Raw genomic sequence first — 4,793 nt, 5'->3', positions numbered from 1 at the left:
TGCTCCATTTCTGGCTTCACAGATGAGGATGTTGAGACCTTCCAAGGATCAGTTGACTTCTTGCAGTTACTCAGCCAGATGATGATAGAGGTGCCATTGGGATCAAGAATTCCATATTCCAGAATGGAGCCCTTTCTACCATAAAAGGGCCCCTCTGAGGAAAGGAAGGTCTAGTATTGTCCCCTGGACCCCCATGTGCTCCCAGTTGTACCACCTTGAAGTCAGCATGTGGAAGGTGTTGGCAGAGCAACTCTTGCCTTGCTGACTCCACTTGGAAGGATGTCTCTTTTCCTGCTTTCTGACTATGACTGCTTCATCCTCCAAGGGGAGCTGATGGTTTAAGGAGACACCTTCAGGAACAGGGAGCCAGGAGGCTGAGAAACCTTCTTACCCAGGACTTCGGAGGTGCTTCAGAGAGGGCCTGGGGCCTTCAGTAAAGATAGAGAGAGTTGGGGGACAACAGCAAGGAAGGTAGGACACCGCAGGCCAAGAGGAGCCCTGGAGATACACGTCCCCTTGTGGACTCATCGAGGTGTTTGTTCAGCCAGATTGTGTAGAGGTAGTTGGGGTCAGTGGTTTCTAACTCTAGCTCCTTGTTTTTAGTTCAAATTCCCCAGAAGCGGACCCTGGCATAGGACAGGAGCCCAGTGAGTCTGGTTAGTTGAGGAAATGCCCATGGGAGAAACTAAAGCAGAAGTTGAGGCAGCAAAATGAGGAAGGGGAAGCAGCTAAGCAGGGTGTGACCCACACCAGAAGCAGCCTCAGCCTATCCTGCAGGGCAGCAAACATGATGTCCCAAGTGTGTTACTGCTTAGAGAAAGGAGCTGGGCTTCCCCAGTCAGTCTGGGCCAAGGGGCCTTTGGGTGCAGCAGGAGGATATGATGTAAACTTGCTATGCTTGCCTACTCTTCTCCTGGGACTGTGTCCTCGTGGAGCCAGGAAGCCCAGGAGAGGTGCAGGGACAGGTGTTAGGAAGGTTGACACAAGCCCGGAATGGCGTTCAAAGTCGCGGTGAAGGGAATCTGGTGGAGCGCCAATAGTGTTCCCTCACCACCCACAAGATTCATCCTCATGTTTCAGGACCCCAGGTCTTCCCCAACAGCCCTGGGTGGACAGGAGCAGGGTGAGGACAATGATCATCTGGGAGTCTGAAGCTGCAGGTGAGGTGGAGCTTTGGAGTGAGACTGCAGGGTACAGCATCAGGGGAGCCCCAGGGAGCAGGATGCCACAGTCTGGAAGGACTGAGGGGCTTGACTCTCCTGCAGTTTCTGGATTCCTGCTTTGCACATTCATGAGACATGCACACAGCTAAGTATTCAGACCCAAGAGCCAGGAATACACTTGGGTGACTGTGTGTGGAGGTCAGGCACTGGTCACAGAAATGTGCTAACACATGCTGGGGCATGTGCAGGCGGTGATATGAACCCAAATGCACACACAGATCCGGGGACAGAAACGTATCCATAGCCTTTCACAATCTGTTGTATGTGCATGTTCCTGAGCTCACACCTGAAGCATCGTCTTTCAAGTCTCTTTCATTCCTGGAAGAAAAGGTAGAGAGTTGGAAGGGTCCAGGGCCAGGCTGATTACAGCTTTCTCAGAAAAGTGACCTTTGGCTGGAATTGCTCAGATCATGCAATTCTGGATTTTGCTCATGGAATTGCTCAGATCATGCAAAGTCTGGTGTTGCTTGTGAAGCAATGATAAAAGCATCTGGAAGCTCAGTTGTTGCCTCCTGCCCCATCCACCTACCCATGTCCCCACCGTTCCACACCCACCTTTGATCCAGGCCTTAGTCTGTCTAGGACCAGGGTCCTGCCGCCTGCAGTGCATAGATGAGGACCTGCAGTCCTAAGAGGAATGAAATGGGGACCCTGACTTGCAGCCCCTGACAGGTAGCCTGCGTCCTCCCCAAGTTGCAGGAACCAGCACAAACATGGCCAGTGGGAACTAAGGGTCTTCAGTTCAGAATCAAATTGCTCCTGGCTCTGAGGAGTTCCCAGGCTAAGAGAGGTCACAGTTACTTAAAAAGCTTGGTGAATGCTGAGTAGACAGAAGCCAAGGACTGTGGAAGCCCAGAGGAGACACATGACAGCCTGGAGGGGGTGCTATCAAGGAAGTCTTTCTGAGGAGATGGAGTCTGAAAGGGCTCCTGAAAGGCCAATAGGAATGGGATTTGGGTAAAAGGGCTTTCAGGCAGAGGGAACAGTCTCTGCAAAATGCTGGCACTAAGGGAAGCATGATGCCCTAGGGAATTGGATGAAGCTCAACAAGGCTGGAGGAGGGTAGGAAGTAGCTGGCGAGGAAGGCAGAGCCCATACTGCAAAGGGCGGTAAGCCAGCCAAAGGGTTAGAGGCACCCTGAGGACAAACAGAATCCACTGGGCAGTTTTCATCAGGGGACTGATGGTGTCAGACCTACACTGGGAGGTCCTTCTGGCTCCAAAGTGCAGGGTGGATCTGGGGATGGCTTGAGACTGATTTGAGTGGAATGTGGAGCAGCTGATTTCTGGAAGGCAATTGTAAGGATGTTATGAACATACTTCTATAACAACAGAGGAAGAAATTTCAATAGACAACATTGAAAGTAAAAAGTTGAATACAGCTTTTTATATTACTGGTCAACTCATGAGAATGGCAGAATTTGGGGAGACTGACTTTTCATCTAGTTGAGTCTCAGTCAACGTTCATACTGTTAAATGATGGCAAATGTTCGTCTGTACAAGTTATTCTTATCTTATAGGTTGTTCAGATACTGGTTATAGTTTACTGACCCTGGTCTAGACCAGTGGGACTGGAGGAAGCAATTGAGAAAGAAGGGGAGTCTCCTCTCCCCTCTGCACAAAGGACCTTCATCAGCCTGCCATCCTTGGAGAGAAGGCACTTCTTTCAGTGAGTCAGAGAAAACCATCCTTCCTACTAAGAAGTTCTGTAATCCTAACATCTCATGGTAACATGGATCTGAGAAGTCCTTGCTCAGCCCTCTCCCAGGCAGGACTAACATATGTGAGTTTCTTGGAAATGCAAAATATTTGAGATATGGATATAATCTGTGAAGTCACATTGAAGGCTGCTGAGAGAGCTGGTATTTGAATGCAAAGGATCCCCAAATGAGGGAGTACATGGCCATATCTCAGGGGGCAGCAGTGTGAGGGGAGACATACTCTGCTTCAGGGATTTCCAGTCTCAGGAGGACACAGCCCTGCATAAGGGCAGGTATTCATGCCCATGGTCATACCTGCAGGTAAGTGCTCATCCTGCCTCCCTTTCACCCTTATTGGATGATGGGTTCTAAGAAGTTAGGCAACTTCAAGATTCTGAAATAATAAAACTACCCCTGGCTGGCATTGCCAACTGCCAAGCACTGTGTTCGTTACTCTAATGTAATATCTCCTATAATCCTCTTAACAATCGTTTGGAATTAGAAGTTGCTATCATATTCATGTTACAGGTGAAGCAGTGACGCTCAGGGAGGTTAAGTAATTTGTTCAAGGTTATACTGCCAGGAAGAATCAGTGCCAGGTACAAAACCCCGGGGATGTGATCTTAACCTGTAGCGCAAGTTTTCAGAGAATCTCAGATGGCATAACTAGAAGAGTTTCAATGTCTGTAGGAGGGGGTCCCACAGTCCAAGTGCCCTTCTCCCCTCTTCTTCCTTCAGCTGACCAGCAGAGCTCCCCCATTCTAGAGAGGAGTTGAGAGTTTCTATTAAACTAAAGACAATTCTGTTTGTATCTCCACTCAGAATGAATCTTCTTCAAGCAAGACTATGTGTCCCCTCAAATTGGGGTTCCTTAAAGCAGAGTTGTGTCTACTCTCACACTGTGCTGTGTTTCACCTTAGACAGGGGATCCTGAGGCAGGGCTCTGTCACTCAGAGACTGAAAGTCCCTGAAGGAGGTTATGTTTCACCTCACACTGCTGCTCCCTGAGGCAGGACCATGTATCTCCTCAATTTGAGGATTCCTGGGGCAGGGTTATTTCTCCCCTCAGAAGAGACTTCCTGTTGGTGGAGCTGTCTCTTCACAGATCCAAGCTCCCTGAGGAAAGGCTGTGTCTCCCCCTCAGACTGGGGTGACCTGAGGCTGAGCAGCTTTTCAGATTGAGGCTCCATGAGGCTTGGCTTTGTCTCCCCTCAGACAAGACCTCCCTGAAGCAGGGTTATGTCTCCCCCTAGATAAGAAGTCCCAGAGGGCAGGAATGTGTCTTCCTGAGACTGGGGATCCCTGAGGCAGGGCTGTGTTTCCCCTCAGACTAGGTCTTTCTGAGGTAGGGCTGTGTGTACTCCTGAAGCACAGCTTTGTCCTCTTTAGAGTGAGTCTGGGGGGGAGCATGGGAAGATGGCAGAGGAATAGGACGGGGTGACCACTTTCTCCCCCACAAAATCAACAAAAGAACATTTGAATGCTGAGTAAATCCCACAAAACAACTTCTGAATACCGGCAGAGGACATCAGGCACTCAGAAAAGCAGCCCATAGTCGTCAAAAGGAGGTAGGAAATAGATAAAAAGACAGACAAAAGAGGGAGGGATGGAGCTCCGTCCCGGGAAGGGAGGCTTAAAAGAAAAAAAAAAAAGAGAAGTTTCCAAACACCTGGAAACACTGGCGAGTGGAACCTCAGAGGGCTGCATAACTGGGTGACAAAAGACATAAATAATTAAAACTCACAGACTAAGTGCCCAGAGGAAACTCTCAGCGGAGAAGCGGTGCAGACGCCCGTGCCCCTCACTAGCAGGCGGGGGCTGGGCAGGGAGGCGTGGGTGGCGGCGCTTGGAGGGAGAACTGGCAGCTGCCC

This window comes from Moschus berezovskii, chromosome 14 (assembly GCF_049115385.1).
Source record: "Moschus berezovskii isolate FMDL1 chromosome 14, NW_MosBer_1.0, whole genome shotgun sequence".
NCBI lineage: Eukaryota > Metazoa > Chordata > Mammalia > Artiodactyla > Moschidae > Moschus > Moschus berezovskii.
Note: the sequence above shows the minus strand (reverse complement) of the source record.